Below are 18,884 nucleotides of genomic sequence, written 5' to 3'. Positions count from 1 at the left end.
TAAAAGATCTAAAGGAAGAAGAAAAGAAATAATTAAGGGGTTTCCCTTTACCCATTCCATACAATCTATAGAAAACTTCTCAATGTTAAAGATTACAATAATTTAAAAAGGAACCTGTCAGCTGTTTCAGCCAAGACCCTGACTGAATACTGTATTCCTGGCTAAACTTTAAAGAGTCACTGTTGTATTTTTTTTTTTTTTTTGCAAAAAGCCTTTTCCCAGGTCCCCCCCCTCCTTCCTCTTTTCCATCCACTGCAAAAATTTTGAAAATTGTGACTTGTTGCATGAGTCACCCTGTCTGTTCTAGGGAGAGGGGAGGGGGGAGGAGAAAGGAGGGAGTGTGCCGGCAGCAGAAAGCAGATAACAGAGGATTACAGGCAAGGAGCTGGGTGACAGCTGTAATCAGAGCTCAGAGAGGTCAGTGGTGACTGTCAAAGAGATAGAGGTAAGGTAAGGTATTTGTAGATTAACTCTTTGTTGTCCTGTTTTGGTCTTTTATTTAGCTCTCTCCATAGGAGAACAATGAAGACAGGGGAGAGCTTCAAAAATGCATTTTTCGGCTAATGAACCCAATTACAAAGTTTCTTAAAATCGCCTGGACTATTGATTTCTGCAATAAAAAAAAAATTCACGACAGTGACACTTTAATATCATAATTTTCATAAATGCTGCAGCTTTTCAGGGTAACTCCAGTGTACTAATGGTATGTTTACATGGCCAAAAGACAAGTCAATTTGAATGCAAAAATCACACCAATTTCAACATCCAAAACACCATTTGTCTCTTACTGAATTAGGTGACTATATATTTATTTTGACAAGAAAGCATGAAAATAAAAATATATTTATATTGTAAGGTCTTTAGAAACCATTGTGCACCAAATGAAAAGATCATTTATGTGAACCTTTTAAAAGTAATGTAGTCAAAGGATTGTACAGAATCACTGGAATCAGTCAATGTAGTCCAAAAAGACGACCAGAGACTGAATGACTTCACGGGCACATGGCAACAAATCTACACATCTTACAATATCTAGAAGGCTATAGTCATAGTAATTATGTCACATGGAGTACAGAAGTTCCAACCATATTATTTCTTGCAACGGCACATTTAAGTTTTAAGCCCCTATTCCGCGGGCCAACAGTGAGGAGCAAACGTGCGCTATTAGCTCGCTGCAGTCACTATTCCACGCAACAGCAGCGAGCGGGTAAGTACGGGAGGGGCCGCAGGGAGGCTGTTTGGGTGATCGCTAGATCTTCCTGGCAGCCCATAGAGGATAGCGGCGGTCTGCTGCTGCTGCTCCTATTCCATGGAGCGATGGCAGCAGATTGCTGCTATTCTAGTAGTTTGTCTTTCAACGTGTTTGAAAGACAAACAAAGCAACGATCAGCCGACATGAACGATGTTGGTTGATCGTTGCCAGATATCGGACAAATACGGACGATAATTGTTCCGTGGAATAGGGCCTTTAGTGATCTCATTCTCTAGCTTCAGTTGAACAGAATATAGCTATTTGATTTTCCACGGTATACTTAACATGGTACACTTACAATTTTTGTAGCTAGGCTGGCGAAAGGGTTTTCCTTTTGAGAACACAACTGCCACAATGAGGTATTGGAAGCTGGACACAAAGAAGAGGGTGGTGTTTTCATAGTTTTTGATATTGTGGCTATCATGATGAGTGCTATTTCCAAGATGAGCATCCATGGAGACATTACATGCACTAAAATAGGGGGGAAAAATACAACTTAATATAAAACTAAGTATAAATGATAACAACCATGAACTAGTTTTAAAAGGGTACTCTGGAGAGTAAAAATTATTAAAAACATTGTTTTAATATTTTATTTTAATATACATTTGTGTCGGGAACTGCCCAAGACTTGGTCTCTTCCCTCTCCACTGTGCAAGCATGTAGGCTGCTCTGCATCAATGGTGATATGCACACCACAGCAGTGATTGAGACAGTCCTGCAGTTCTCGACGCAAACGCTGGTGGAAGCAGAGGCCCGTGTAATTAAAATAGATGTATTAAAAAGAAATTTTACGCTCCACGGTAGCCCTTTAAACTTGGTTGACTTCAAAATTTTACTCACTTGCTGCTGGAGTTCCAGACCTCGTACCAGGGCTCTTGTTTTACAAATGTGAAAGCCATGGTCTGGAATGTCACGCAAATAACGATTTGGAGAGGACAGAAAAGAGAAGTGGTCCCGAGATGAGACCAGACGGAGGTCTTTGTGCAACCAACTCTTTCCAGGCTGGGTTTAAACTCACTGGAGAAGGTAAAAATCCTTAATCATTGCCACATAAATTTTATTTGCTCCACAAAGGATGGTTATATAAACAATAAAGCTAGAGACACACACAATTTATTTATTTTTGAAAACTGAAACTCCGTCCATTTATCCCAATCACCACCCCCACACACACATACATACATAGCAAAATACCTACTTGTAAACACCACCACCAAGATTATTGCCAGGTCTATGAAAAGAAACTGGGAGTCTCCTAAGTTGCTCAGAATCTAACAGGAGAAGATAAGTTTTAAAAGATGTTGAAGTGGCTAAGAAGCAACAAAACAGTCACGTTAACTTCAATACACATCGAAACCTACTTGCTTCAGATAATCTATTAGTGTAGAACAGACAGACGAGAGACTAAAGTATTTTTCACACAGTGCATATATATATATATATGTGTGTGTGTGTGTGTGTTTGTTTTTTTGTATGGAATCCGACATAAGCAACAAAATGATTGTGCACACACTCAAAATTACAAGAAAAAAAACAAACAACCAAAACAGAAGCATTTAAAAAAAAAAAAAAAAGTAAAATTTCACATGGGTCCAGTAAAATAACCACAAAGCATTATATGGAGATTCAAGCATATAGAGATACACAGTTCCCAAAACAGCATCATACATATAGTGGGGAAAACAAGTATTTGATACACTGCTGGTTTTGCAAGTTTTCCCACCTACAAATAATGGAGAGGTCTGCAATTTTTATCATAGGTACCGTATTTTCCGGCGTATAAGGCGACTGGGCATATAAGACGACCCTTGACTTTTACGAAGATGGTCAGGGGTTTGCCTTATATGCAGTAAAATGTTAACCCCTTCCTGACCACAGCCCTGCTGCGGTCAGGCAGGAGTTAGCAGCAGCTTAATTTAAAAAACAAACAAAACACATTTAGCTCACCTGGGGCCTGTTCCCAGCCTCTGTGCGCGCCTCCCGTACCGTTCCTGGCGCAGGCAGTGCAACGTACAACCTCTCCTGGGCACCCAAGCGTCTCAGAGAGGCTCGAAGACACTCGGCCAGGTAAGCATCGGGAGAAAGAAAGGCGCCGGAAGTTTTTTTTATAGTGGTCGCCCCATACGGTGGGGATGGGGCCATTTTATGTAATAATATCCAAAATAATAAGTTAAAAATTGTACGTAATTTTCGTTTTTTTTTTTAAATATATAGGTTCTGGCACGTACAGTTGAAGTGTACTTATGATAAAAAAAAATTACAGATCTCTCCGTTCTTTGCAGGTGGGAAAACTTGGAAAATTGGCAGTGTTTTAAATACTTATTTTCCCCACTGTACATAATGCTTTTTTATGAGCAATGTCACCACTAGTGATGAGCGAGTACTAAAATGCAAGCAGCTGACTACTGCCTTTAAAACAGCTAAAAAATGAAAGGACTGCAGAGGACATCCACAGATAGTATGGTTTGAAATGGATAACAAAAGGATGCCAAATTAGAATCCACCATTTTCACTGTCTGTTCCTTTGAACGGTGGTGTGTATCCTGTAGATACAATTGATGAACTGACAGCCCTGCAAAAAGCACTTGAATCGAAGTAGATTTGATTTGAAAATCGAAATTGAAGATTTAAAAAAAAAAAAAAAAAAAAAAAAAAAAAAAAAAAAGACCATAAAGTGGCCTTTACCGGCCTTTAGATAAGGCAGGCATGGAACCTCACAAACATTAGGCCTAACACAGTAGAGTACCAAGGGGCAGCAACCGCCATGAGGTTCCTAAAAGCCTCTGTCTCTACCAGCCGATAGGGCAGCATCTCCAGGCTCAGCAGTTTGCCTATGAGCACATTTAGGGCTTGTGCATGTGGGTAAGTGGCAGTGTATTTGCGCTTTCGTTCAAAGGTCTGTTGTAGGGACAGTTGAACACTGCGCTTGGACACCTTGCTGGAGGGTGTGGAGCATTGTGGAGGTGAAGTGGTGGTGTAGGGCGGGAGGCGCTCGTTCCTGGGGCCAGCACCTGATACAGGGGAAGGAGCAGGGGTGTAACTTGCAGTAAGTGAACGGCCTTGGTTCCACTGAGTGGGGTGTTTAGCACTCATATGCTAACTTTCCCTGCATCATGTGACTCACCACTTCCCCACCACTGTTCAGTTTGAATTTGACTGTAGGAGTTGGGGTAACATTCCCTGGTTGACTTGCGGAAATGCGCACAGATGCGCTGCACCTTGGTGAGCAAGTCAGGCAAATTGGGGTAGGTTTTAAGGAACCGCAGCAACACAGTGCTTGCTCACTGTGGTTGCTGACAAGCTGTTGAAAATAAGTGGAGTTGAAAAAAGGAGTTAAAAGAAGGAGTTACAAGTTCTGGTAAGTGCTAAATCTCTTTCTTTTTCATTGTGTTTGTTGCACTGAGGATGATGGCTAGCGAGATGGAAGGTTTCATTTAGTGCGCAGTCTGCCGCATTGTACACACAACTGGAGCAGGTGTTCCATGGTGAGTACCGCTGTGACAGATGTCAGCATGTTGCCCATCTAGAAGCTCGAGTTAGAGATCTGGAGAAGCATATTGCAACACTGAGGGAACTTGGCCACCTTGAGAGGGAACTTCGGCTCACTGAGCAGGAAGTTAGTGGGTTAGAGATGGAGGGTGGTGATATAGATCAGGAGGCCCAAGTAAATAGCTGGGTTAATGTAGTTAGAGGGACCAGTAAGGGATCCAAGAAAAGGAAGGCCACTTCTCCTACTGTATGCCCAAGCAAAATTGCCAAGTTAGGTAATGATGCAAGGGCATCCGTGTCAGAAATGGCAGCTCTAGTGGAACCTGTTCTTCCTAACAGCCGGGGGAACAGTCCAACTAGTAGTGGGCGGGATGGTATTGTAGGTAGGCCTAGACAGTTAGTGGTTGTAGGGGATTCTATAATCAGGAAGACGGATAGAATAATTTGTCGCCAAGACCGCCTCAACCGAATGTTTTGCTGTCTCCCTGGTGCCAGGGTTCGGCATGTGGTGGAAAGGGTGGATAAATTACTTGGGGGGGCTGGGGATGACCCAGCTGTCGTGGTCCAGGTGGGAACCAATGACAGGATACAAGGTAGGTGGAGGTCTATTAAAAATAATTTTAGAAAACTAGGTGCTAAGTTGAAGGGAAGGACCTCCAAGGTGGTATTCTCTGGATACTGCCTGTGCCATGCGCATCGCAGAAAGACAGTGGGAGCTTAGAAGGTTAAATGCATGGCTCAAGTCGTGGTGTAGAGAAGAAGGGTTTGGGTTTTTAGAGCACTGAGCTGAATTCCGCAGATAATTTGCACCTTAATGGAAGGGGGTCCGCTGTGCTGGGGGAGAGAATCCTAGAAGGGGTGGAGAGGTTTTTAAACTAGGGATGTGGAGGGAGGACAATGTAGTGTGTAATATAGTGGCGGATAGGTTAGAGAGGGGACAGATCATTAAGGTGGGAGGAGAAGGGTCCTGTGCGGGGAGGATAAGAGCAGTGGATAGGGAGATCCATATGTTGCGGATAAACAGTGAGGATGATTGTAGCCACAGCACAGTAATAAATCCTATTTCTTATAATGAAGCGGTTAAACTCGATGGTAATATAAAGTGTATGGTTACTAATGCCAGAAGTCTAGCCAGCAAGATGGGGGAGCTAGAGGCCTTGGTTCTGGAGGTTGATGTGGTTTGTGTGACTGAGACATGGCTGGACTCCTCACATGACTGGGCTGTCAATATTCAGGGATTTGCAATGTTCCGAAGGGACCAGGTGGGCAGAAGGGGAGGAGGAGTATGTCTGTATGTCAGAAATGATATTAAAGTGAGTGTAAAAGATGCAATAGGGGCGATGACTGTGATGATGTGGAATGGAACATTATAGGTAGAACTACAGAAGGAGGTAAAGAGTGAAAAAATTATTCTTGGTGTAATCTATAGACCCCCCAACATTACTGAGGAGGTAGATGGCCAGTTGAATAGACAAATAGAGCGGGCTGCCCGGGAGGGAACAGTAGTGGTAATGGGGGACCTCAACTACCCAGATATAGATTGGGGTCACGGTTCAGCTAAAACCACAAAGGGGAGGGATTTCTTAACCTCCTGCAGGATAATTTTCTGGGCCAGTTTGTGGAGGAGCCAACTAGAAGTGATGCCTTGTTGGATCTGGTTATTTCTAACAACGCTGAGCTGGTTGGGGATGTCACTGTCCGTGAACACCTGGGTAATAGTGACCACAATATAGTGACTTTTAGCTTAAAGTGTAGAAAAGAAAACATGTTGTGAGGGCAAAAACTCTTAATTTTAAAAGGGCCAATTTTCCTGTGTTAACCCATAGCTGCACCAGGACGTTACTGAACGTCCTCGTGCCGCTATGGGAGTTCAGAGGGGGGTCGCGCGGCGATCCCCCTCTGAACTGCCACGATCCCAGGTGCCGCATGTAGCCCAGGATCGCGGCTATTAGCGGCACGGTCTGATCGCCGTGCCCGCTAATTAAGTACTTAGAAGCAGCTGTCAAAGTTGACAGCTGCTTTTAAATACTTGCTCATCTCCATCCCAACTCCTACTATACTGCATGGATCTCTATGAGAGATCAGAGTGCATATACTAGAAGTCTCCCAGGGGGGCTTCTAGTATATGTGTTAAGTAAAAGAAAAATTTATTTTAAATAACACAAAATCCCCTCCCCTAATAAAAGTCTGAATCACCCCCCTTTCCCCATTTTATAAATAAAAATAAATAAACAAACAAACATGTTTGGTATCGCCGCGTGTGTAATCGCCTGAACTATTAATCACATTCTTGATCTCACACGGTAAACGGCGTCAGCGCCAAAAAATCCCAAAGTGCAAAATTGCGCATTTTTGGTCGCATCAAATCCAGAATAATTGTAATAAAAAGCGATCAAAAAGTCGTATATGCGCAATCAAGGTACCGATAGAAAGAACACATCATGGCGCAAAAAAATGACACCTCACACAGACCCATAGACCAAAGGATAAAAGCCTGGGAATGGAGCGATTTTAAGGAACATATATTCTTTAAAAGGTTTTAATTTTTACAAGCCATCAAATCAAATAAAAGTTATACATGTTATATATCGTTGTAATCGTAACAACTTAAGGAACATAACAAGTCAGTTTTACCTAGGGCGAACGGAGTAAAAAATTACATCTGCCATAGCAAAGTACAATTAGTTGCGCAAAAAATAAGGGTTCATTTGGGTCTCTAGCTGTAAAAATGCAGGCGCTATGGCCTTATATACACGAGAAGGGAAAACGAAAACGCTAAAATGAAAACTGGCTGTGTCCCCTAAAGGTTAAGGGCAGAACTTCAGGGCATAGACTGGGAGCGGCTGCTATCATATACTGATACAGCTAATAATGGGAAATCTTCAATCCACATTAAATAACTGTACTGCCAAATATATTCCTATGGGTAATAAATATAAACAGTTAAAATCCAATCCCACATGGCTTACAACCGAGGTTAGAAGGGCTATAAATGAGAAAAAGGGGCATTCAAAAAATATAAATCAGAGGGGTCAGCTGTAGCCTTTAAACATTACAAAGAAGTCAACAAAACCTGTAAAAATGTAATAAAAGCAGCAAAATTCACAATGAAAGGCAGGTAGCTATAGATAGCAAAAGAAACCCCCAAAAATTCTCCAAGTATATTAATGCAAAAAAACCAAGGTCAGAGCATGTAGGACCCCTAAATAAAGGCGAAGGGGAATTAATAACTGGGGATCAGGAGAAAGCTGAGTTACTTAATGGGTTCTTCAGCTCTAAATATACAAAAGAAGAGTATGGAGCTGTTGTGGGTGGGGCCAGTACTGAGGTGGGTGGGGCCAGTGCTGCTAACACATGTAATGTACTGAACTGGTTTACTATAGATATGGTCCAAGATAAATTAAACAAACTCAATGTAACCAAAGCTCCAGGGCCTGATGGATTACACCCCAGAGTTCTTAGGGAACTCAGTTCTGTAATTTCTCTACCCTTGTATGAAATATTCCGTGATTCTTTGCTTACTGGTATTGTGCCGAGGACTGGCGTAAGGCAATGTAGTGCCGATCTTCAAAAAGGGCTCTCGAACTTCCCAGGTAACTATAGACCTGTAAGCTTAACGTCCATTGTGGGGAAACTATTTGGGAGGCTTATAAGGGACTACATCCAGGAATATGTAGTGGCTAATAGTATTATAAGTGATAACCAGCATGGTTTTACTAAGGACTGAAGCTGTCAAACCAACCTAACATGAGAAGCCTGGATGGGGCGCAGCTGTGGACATCGTGTACCTGGATTTTGCTAAAGCGTTTCACACAGTTCCTCATGGACGTCTGATGGGTAAGTTAAAGTCTATCGGTTTGGAAAATTTAATGTGTAACTGGATTGAAAACTGGCTTAATAATGGTACCCAGAGAGTGGTGGTCAATGATTCCTACTCCGAATGGTCCCCGGTAATAAGTGGTGTACCCCAAGGTCAGTACTGGGCCCTCTTCTGTTAACTTGTTTATTAATGATATTGAGAATGGAATTAACAGCAATGTTTCTATCTTTTCAGATGACACCAAGCTTTGTAGTACAGTACAGTCTATGGAGGATGTGCAGGTGTTACAGGATGACTTAGACACACTGAGTGTTTGGGCGTCCACTTGGCAAATGAGGTTCAATGTGGATCAATGTACAGTTATGCACCTGGGTACTAATAACCCGCATGCATCATATGTCCTGGGGGGAGTTACACTGGGAGAGTCGCTGATGGAGAAGGATCTGAGTGTACTTGTAGATAATAGACTACAGAACAGTACACAATGTCAGTCAGCTGCTTCTAAGGCCAGCAGGATATTGTCATGCATTAAAACAGGCATGGACTCCCGGGACAGGGATATAATATTACCGCTTTATAAAGCTTTGGTGCGGCCTCATCTGGAGTATGCTGTCCAGTTTTGGAAACCGATTCATAAAAAGGATGTTCTAGAGCTGGAGAGGGTACAAAGACGGGCAACTAAACTAATAAGGGGAATGGAGCATCTTAGTTATGAGGAGAGATTAAAGAATTAAATTTGTTTAGTCTGGAGAAGAGACGTTTAAGGGGAGATATGATTAACTTATTTAAATATATAAATGGCCCCTACAAAAAATATGGGGAAAAGATGTTCCAGGTAAAACCCCCTCAAAGGACAAGGGGGCACTGCCTCCGTCTGGAGAAAAAAAGGTTCAATTCTCCGGAGGCGACAAGCCTTCTTTACAATGAGAACTGTGAATCTGTGGAACAGTCTACCACAGGATCTGGTCACAGCAAAAACAGTAGAGGCTTCAAAACCGCCTAGACAAGTTCTTAGAGCAAAATAATAAAATGCTATGTATAGAACCTATCACCCCTCCCCCTTCCCTGCACCCATCCCCTCTTGATTGAACTTGATGGACATGTGTCTTTTTTCAGCCGTATTAACTATGTAACACTAGGTTGAAGACGTGGGCCAGGCATGGTACATGTGTGAGGCTGCTGAGTTGCAGAATCACCACCAGGTTTCGCCCGTTGTCACAAGGAACCAAGCTCACTGCTAATTACACAGGGTAATTAGAAGTGAACTTGGATATGGCTGCACTAAGAAATAAAAAAATAAGAAAATATACTGATTTTGGAGGCTGTCGGGGCGGGAGGCGCTTTTGCCTGGGGCCTGGGCGGGGGGACTGACAGAGCCAGCACGTGACACAGGGGAAGGAGCAGGAGTGTGACTTGCAGTCACTGAACGGCCTTGGTTCCACTGAGTGGGGTGTTTAGCACTTACATGCCTGCGCATGCTGGTAGTGGTTAGGCTGGTAGTGGTTGCACACTACAGTCCGTCGGTCATCCACACTTTCATTAAAGAACCTTCAGACTTGCGAACATCTAGGCCTGGCCACGGGAGTCTGACTCAGTGAAACAGTTGCTGATCTGACCTACTTGCTCTACCCCTGCTTCTCCCTCTGCCCACCCTCTTCCTCTTCCAACCGGTCCTGTGAATGAACTTGCCTCCCCCTCAGAAGCACTGTCTTCACTAGGCTTATCCACCCAGCTCGGGTCAGTCACCTCGTCCTTATCCACCAGCTCTTCCTCCAATTCCTTACTCTGCTCCCCACTTTGAGTTACATCCATGACAACAACCTCACTGTCTGACAACCGTGTCTCATCGTCATCATCAGACACCTCTTCAAACCCTGCGTGCAAGTCCCACTCTTATCACCCACTGACTGGGTGAGCTGCATAGTTTGGGCTTTGGGACGATCGACTGCTCCGGTTGCTCTGACTCAGGGAAGGTTCCAGAAAAGAGTTCCTGGGAGCATGTGGTGGATCTGAATCCCTCTTTCCCTGGAGGGGCCAGGCTGTGGGGAAGGAGGCTGAGCTGCTGGAGCAAGGTTTCCACTCCCTAAGTAGCGTGGGTGGACTGCGTGGAAGACTGGGGGTGGATAAGTTACTGGACACATATCCGCTATCCATGTGATCACCTGTTCACACTGCTGCAGTTTCAATAGCGGTGTACCCCATGACCCCGTAAGTTGCGAGAAGAAGCTAGGGAGTGAATGTCTGCGGTGGGCCACTGCCCCCTCCTCAACGGGTGCTGCTGTGTCACCCTGCCCTGAACCATGGCCTCTGCCCACTGCATCGCTTGGAAACCCACGTCCTCGACCCTTACCCCTGGGGTTCATCATTTTATGGACACTGCACAGTCAAGACTGAGATAGCTGCACTAAAGATCACAGCAAGCCAAGAAAATATATCACTCAGACTACTTTTGGAGGTAGTCGTATAGAGTTTGGGTGTGTAAGTGCAGCTATATACTGTATGCCACCCTCTCACACAGGGCAATTAGCAGTGATCTGGATATGCATTCACTAAGAAATGTAGAAATAAGAAAATATACTGGTGGTCTGGTTTTTTGGAGGCTGGCGTATACAACCTGTTGGTGACTGCAGCTATTAAGTGTATGACACCCTCTCACACGGGGCAATTAGCAGTGAACTTGGATATGCCATCACTAAGAAATAAGAAAATATACTGGTGGACACCTAGTATTTGGAGGCTGTCGTATAGAGCCTGTGTGTAAATGGTGGTCTGTGGTCTATGCCACCTGTTACACAGGACAATGAGCAGTTAAGTTCTATGAAGGTGTACTACAAATCACAGCAATGCAATGTACGACAGCAGCAGCACCAGCCACAAAATAAAAAAATAGTACTAAGCACTTCTTAGGGGTCTGTATGCAACACCTGCTGTCCCCTTTCTGCCAGCAGCCGATCACCACAGAGTGCTGCTGAAATCGTGGTAGCTGCACTGCAAGTCCCAGCCAGCAGTCTGGAGTAATAAAAAACAAAAAAAAACACAACGATTTTAAGCCATTACAAGGGCTGTTTGCTTCTTTCTCTAGTATTCCCTGCCTACTGGAACGCTAATTCCCTCCCTAACGCTCTCCCTGACAAGCAGCAGCTCTGTGCCTATTCTCTTCCAGCATGCATGTGAGCCGAGCCTCGGGGGCCGAGATTTTTATATGGCAGGGTCATCTGATCTGGCAAACCAATCGCTGCTAGCGACATGTATGGGTCCCACATGATCACAGGATGTACCAAAGAGTCTCCTGCATGTTGATTGCTGAGAAATTTGCCCAAACTTACAGGAAACGGATGATGCGATTTTCTTGAGTATTGTGAGATGCTCATCTGAGTAACAAGTACCCTAATACTTGAAGGAGTACCAAGCTCGGACGAGCATGTTCGCTCATCACTAGTGAAATCAGCTGTGAAAATGACAGTCGGTTGGGGAAACTGCCTTGAGAAAGCCTGCAGGCTGCTCTCCTTTTAGTCAATTGTATCAGCATTCTTTAGAATTAGCTTCTTCAGTACACCATACATAGAGAGAGTAAGGATTCAAAATCATCTGAGCAACAAACTATAATGATGAGATGTGACCAGAAAAAGTCTTCATGGCAGAGGGTCAGGTGGAGACAAAAGCAAAAATGAACTAATCAGGAAATACATCACCTATGAGTCACTGGATGAATATTTATTCTGCCTCTGATTGCATCTGAGCTGTGCTTCTTATATACTTGCATTTTTGGATATCTATATAATGCTTTGTGGTTACACCTTACATTCCTATTTTTGCCATATTTTGGCAAGTGTGTCTTCGGTTTTGGGGATGCTTACAGTTTTATTTACAGTTTATATTTAATGCTTGTTGCTGGTTCTGTTTTGGTAATTAATAAATCTAGTAGGGTGTGAGACATAATGTGACATGGTGTGAGACAGAGGCATTGGATTTTTCTCCTAAGGTGGTAGAGCAGAGGGAGCAGGAGACAATGTGAATTGGCACAGAGGCCATTTTTCTTCACTTCCTGGATTTCTATCAGCTACCAGTGTGGAAGAACCGCACAGATACGGTAATACATTGTATAGACACATCTATATAACTTTTAATAGAAACAAACTGTCTTAATGTAGAGTTCCCTTTAAGATAGGTACAAGTTTACTGTGAGCTTAAAGTGTTACTGTCGTTTACATTTTTTTTTTTTGCAGAAATCAATAGTACAGGCGATTTTAGGAAACTTTGTAATTGGGTTTATTAGCCTAAAATGCATTTTTATCATGAAAAAGCAGTTTGAAACTCACCCCCCTGTCTTCATGGTTCTCTTATGGAGAGGGGAGGGTGGAGGGAGATGAGGCACCAAAATAGGACAACAAAGAGTTAATTTACAGCTACATCACTGGTTATCTCCTCTGAGGTCAGCATTGACCTCTCTGACCTCTGAATACCGGCCTTCACACAGTTCCCGCTGTGTAATCCTTTGTTCTCTGCTGGCTAATCTCCCTCCTCCCCCCTCCATAGGTTAGAAAGGGCTTGACTGATGTAAAAGATTCGAGATTTCCTGATAATGAGCAGTGAATGAGAGAGGGGAGGGATGGGGGGGCCTGGGGAAAGTCTTTTTGAATGCAGATAATGGCATATTTGCCTAATAAACCCAATTATAAAGTTTCTTAAAATCGCCTGGACTATTGATTTCTGCAAAAAACACACACGACAGTAACAGTTTAAATGAAACACCACTGCCAATCCACTCGGTACTATCGGTTGTCCCCTTCACAGGGGGGCAGGGAATTCAGCCTGCACTTTTCAGAATTAACCACATCCAGGCAACACATTTCAGTCCACAAAACTGGATCTGAAAGTTCTCAGCTTAAGGAACCAAAATGTTGTTTGGATTTTACTAATAAAACAGTTACAAGGGTTTACCCTGAGTGGCATAAGCTGGAATGGGAGATTGCAAGCTTTATATCCACGACTGCCCGTGAGGATTCTGGAAATCTTACATTACAACCTGGTCCAGGCTGGGTGATTGGGTATAAGAAAGATGAATGATTGCTAGGATACTTTTTTGTGCATTTTCTATGTTAAGTGTTACTTAAAAATGAGGGTGCCACTGAAATTGTGTTTTTCTATGCCTTTGTAGCAATTACTATATAAGGGCTGTATATAAATATAAAATGTTCACATTTTAATTAAGTTTTTATATGAAATACTCATTAGGAGCCCTGCCATTATCCAGCCCTTAAAAACGCTTTGCTGGTTACATTGTCAGAGCCCTCACAGCAGCCCAGCCATTAGATTCAGAAAAAACTATTTTACACTTATTCAAAAACATATTATGGGAACATGTAACTAAGGCAGGCCTATTAACAAATGGAGACATGCATGATACTGTAAGGCTGCCGACACACACAGCAGTTTTATTGCTGCAGCTGAAGTTTTTGAGCCAAAACAAGAAGGGTACCTAGAAATAATGTGTATTTCATTTTCTCACGCAAGCCATTTCCAGTTCATTTTGAAGCCACTCTTGTTTTGGCTCCAAAACAGGTTTTCTATAAAGACTGTTGTGTGTGATTACAGCATACAAGTCCAGTTAGAGAGCCAAATTACTGTTCTAGTAAAAATTTCTGGTTAAGTTCCCTGGGTGCTCCAAAGTGACTTACTTATAAGAGGTTTATACTGATGTGATTGTATAATACATGCAATACATACTTACAGAATACAGAAGAATAACTGTGAAGTACTGGATAATACTGTACAGTGCCATGAATTTAAACACACAAAAAGAGTAACTAATGCTGCACGTCCTTCCCTGCAATAAGAGAGTGAAAATGAGATAAAGACATTTCAGTTCTATGAAAAAAAAGGCCAGTAATCTTTGAAATGAAATGTTCAGAGGGTATTTACATCTATACACTTGTTTTTGCCTTCTAAACACAAATATACACAACCTTATAGTCTTCACATAATGTCTGTGCAACTCCTGTTTCATAGGCTGTACAAGCTGCTTATGATTATCAAGCCAAGTAACAGGATCTTTAAAGGAGCACAAATCTCGGAGAATGACACTAGTTTACAGCATGACTTAGCTCATGTAATACAGCCTTAGGTTATGTTCCACACAGTATTTTTGCTCAGTATTTTGCAACCAAAACCAGAAGTGGATTGAAAACACAGAAGGCTATGTTTCACACACTGTTGAAATTGAGTGGATATAGGTCATTAAACAGCCATTGTTTTGAAATAACAGTGGTTATTTGCCATTAAATGACGGCCATCCACTCAATTTCAACAGTGTGTGAACAGAGCCTTTCTGCGTTTTCAATACACTTCTGGTTTTGGTTGCAAAACACTGACCAAAATACTGAGCAAAAAAGAACTCTATATACAAAGGCTTAAAGGGGTTATCCAGCGCTACAAAAACATGGCCACTTTTCCCCTCTCTGTCTTGAGTTCAGGTGTGAGTTTTGAAACCCCACCCAATCTGGAGACGAGAGGGGGGAAAGTGGCCATGTTTTTGTAGCACTAGATAACCCCTTATAAAGTGTCACTGTCGTTTAATTTTTTTTGTAGAATCAATAGTCCAGTGAAGAAACTTTGTAATTGAGTTTATTAGGCATTATCTGCATTCAAAAGACTTTTCCCAGGTCCCCCCCTCCTCTCTCTCTCATCCACTGCTCATTATCAGGAAATCTCAACTGGTTTACATCAGTCTGGCCCTGTCTGTTTTATGAAGAGGGGAGGAGGGAGATGAGTCGCCAGCAGAGAACAAAGGATTACACAATGGGAACTGTGTGAAAGCCGGTAATCAGAGGTCAGTGCTGACCTCAGAGGAGATAGCCTGGTGATGTAGCTGTAAATTAACTCTTTGTTGTCCTCTTTTGGTGCCTCATCTCCTTCCATGCCTTCCCTCTCAATAGAGAACATTGAAGACAGGGAACTGCTTTTTCATGATAAAAGCATTTTTAGGCTAATAACACAATTACAAAGTTTCTTAAAATCGCCTATACTATTGATTTCTGCAAAAAAAATAACCGACAGTGACACTTAAGAGGCATTATCCAGGGAGTGGAGATTTGTACCCAGCAGATCAGAAAGTGGAGATGGATGATGAAGTACCTTGGTCTTCAGGGAAAAGACAGCTTGCAGGCTGTGATGTATCACAGTGTAGATAGAGAAAGAGCACACAAGTCAGAGACTGCAGGGGAAGGGGCTGACTCACACAGACTGTGCATTGGTGTAATAAAAGATAAGCACCCATAGTACAATAGCAGGAACGGAGAAAGACTGCATGCTCAACACAGGCAGAGGAAATACCTCAGGGGCTGTGTAAAAAGGGCTATGTAAATAAAAATAAAACTATAGTAGACTGTGCTAGTCCACTATAGCTATTGAAAAATGTGGCATCCTTGATACACTGACTTTATATCAAAGTAACACCTTCACTACTGTCATACAGCTACATACATGGACAGTTGTGAAGGTGTGTGTGTGGAGCAGGCTCCAGAACTGAGCCCCCTCCATACAATGTGGGCACAGAGAACACCCACTGCTACAGACCAACAACTCAACAGCTCATGGCATTAAACTGATGCCATGATGGTATTTAAACAGAGCAAAAAAAAGGTTCTAGCTAACCCAAATTATACAGATACAAAGTACAGATCATGGTGCAATAATGATCTCAAACAAGCTCGATAGACTGAAAAATTATAAGACAAATTATAGGGATCAAATAGAAAATAGATTTTAATCATGTTTACTTAAAAGAAGAAAAAATACAAAGCTATGTACTGAATCACAGGATAACACAATGTGCACTTCGTAAAATGAAAGTATCAATACGAAGCAATGTGTAATGCACGCGTGTGATTGTCACATGACCCATTAAAATATGAAATTATTTACTTATCTGTCCGCTTGTGAACACAGATACAGTGACCCAGTTTAATCAGTGTTTTGTAAAACCACCTATCACAGCTCAGTTTAACTGCTGTGAATTTGAAAAAGAGATAACATGAAGCTAGGTAAACTCATTTTGTCAACTGAAATTAAGAACAACATTAGATATACCGTATCAGGTTTGGCACGCAATTAATGCTAGGGGTCCTGGAGGTGAAGTGTGATGCCACAGATGCCTCTAATTCAGACAATGATATCCCTCCATGAGCTCTCTTCAGCGCCTGTACAATAAGCAATGTCAAAAACAAAAGAGAAGACATTTAAGCAAACTTGTCAGTTCAGGTGACTACAGAAAAGACATGTACATGACAAACAGCATTATTTCTAGCTTTACCTAAATATATTTAGCATTTTTATCAATTTCCTTTCTACAGCCACTACATTTGTCAGTATTTCCTGACTTAGGGCGGGTTCACACTACGGAATTGTCCGCGGACAATGTCCGCGGAATTCCGTCAGCTGTCCGCCCGCATGGGCACGCGACTTTCCGCCGGCTCCATAGACACCATTCTATGAGCCGGCGTATTCCGCGATCCGCTGAAAGAAGTCACATGAACCTTCTTTCAGCGTATAGCGGAATACGCCGGCCCATAGAATGGTGTCTATGGGGCCGCGGAAAGGCACCCAGATGTGCGGGCGGACAGCTGACTGAATTCCGCGGACATTGTCCGCGAGAATTCCGTAGTGTGAACCCGCCCTTAGGCTAGGGTTACACTGCGTTTTTTCCTATCCATTTAACATATATGCTTTATGGAAAAATTGCATGCACTTGTTTGCCATCTGTTTAAATCCATTTTTCCATTGACTTCCATTACAGTGGTACCTTGGTTTTAGAGCTTTTGGTTTTAAGAGCTCACAGTTTTTCAAAATTTCAACTTGGTTTAAGAGCATTGTTTTGGTTTAAGAGCTCCCTGGACTGGGTGGGAGCACGAGTGGGGGAGGGGCATGGTCTGCATAAGTGGTCTACAGCAGTGATTTTTCAACCAGTGTGCCGCCACACATGGTCGGGTGTGCCGCGGGGAAAGTTCCCCAAACTATGGTGCCCCTGCAGATCGCCCGCTACTGGCCGCCTGTAGCGCCCCGGACGTGCTCCTCCTATCCAATCAGCGGAGACCGGGAGCGTGTGCGCTGCGCACCGACGCTCCTGTTCTCCGCTGATTAGGTCAGTAGGTAGGCGGACAGCAGCGGCGACCATCTAGGCGGAGGAAGGGGTGGGGGGGGGGGGGGGGGTAGAGAACCTGGGGATGGAGAGAAACAGGAGAACAATGGGGTACAGAAACCTGGGGATGGGGAGAGAAACATGGGGATGGGGAGAAAAGCATGGGGGAGAAATGGGGGGGAAGAAAGGGAGAGAAGCATGGGGAAGAAACATGGGTGAGGGCGAGAAACAGGGGAGAGAAGCAGGGGAGAGAACATGGGATGGAGGAGAGAAACAGCGGAGAGAAGCAGGGGGGAGAGAAGTTTGGTGGAGAGAAGCAGGGGGGAGAACTATCGTGAAGAGAACCATAGGAGAGAAGTATGGTGGGAGAAGTATGGTGTGAGAGAGAGCACAGGAGAGAAGCAGGGGGGAGAAGTATGGTGGAGAGAAGCACAGGAGAGAAGTAGGGGGGAGAAGATGGTGGAGAGAAGCAAAGGGTTAGAAGAAAACAGGCCCAGGTTTCACACTGAGTGAGTATAAATACATTTAGAATCTATATGTTAACTATATGTATAATATGTACCTGTTTTAATGTCATTTTGTGCCATTTTGGTTGGTGTGCCCGGGATTTTTTAAGTATAAAAGGCTCAAAAAAAGGTTGAAAATCACTGTCTACAGCAGTCTCCCTCACCTTCCCAATCACAGCAGATCAATTTCAGCTGGGCTTACATCAGGGACAGGACTGTGGAGGTAATCTCTTCATAGCTGTAACCCCTCTCTCCCCGGACAGAGAGTGCTACTATACTGTGCCCACATCTGTCCTGCTCATTCCTTCATGCTCCCTGCCCTGCTCCCTGCAGCATTACTGTACCAGTAACTTATTATATCACATATTCTGTGTTTCTAAATGTTTTGTTTCATTTGTTTTACATGTTATTACATAATAATCATTATTTTTGGGGTGTGGAACCAATTGTCTGCATTTCTATGATTTCTTATAGGAAACGTGCTTTGGTTTAAGAGTGGATTTGGATTACAACACGGTCCCGGAACGATTATGCTCGTAATCCAAGGTACCACTGTATATGTATAAAAAAAAACCACATGGATCAAACAGATCCTTTTTTTTTTTTTTTTAATACACAAAAATAGTGACTACGTTTTTTCTGTCCGTTAAAAGTAACCAATTATAAACTGATACATGA

At 43.0% G+C, this 18,884-nt stretch overlaps 1 long non-coding RNA gene across 1 annotated transcript; it reads right to left on the bottom strand.

The window, feature by feature from the left end:
• Positions 1-2,183: 2,183 nt before the first annotated feature.
• On the bottom strand, positions 2,184-14,367 carry LOC138775150 (uncharacterized). The gene is made up of 3 exons (XR_011360516.1): positions 14,296-14,367; positions 2,454-2,526; positions 2,184-2,272 (listed from the first exon to the last, which is right to left on the bottom strand). It is a non-coding gene; the product is annotated as an uncharacterized lncRNA (long non-coding RNA).
• Between the last annotated feature and the right edge of the window lie 4,517 nt (positions 14,368-18,884).

Source organism: Dendropsophus ebraccatus, unplaced genomic scaffold (genome assembly GCF_027789765.1).
Source record: "Dendropsophus ebraccatus isolate aDenEbr1 unplaced genomic scaffold, aDenEbr1.pat pat_scaffold_1382_ctg1, whole genome shotgun sequence".
NCBI classification, from domain to species: Eukaryota; Metazoa; Chordata; class Amphibia; order Anura; family Hylidae; genus Dendropsophus; species Dendropsophus ebraccatus.
Note: the sequence above shows the minus strand (reverse complement) of the source record. Positions and strands in the feature narration are given on the sequence as shown.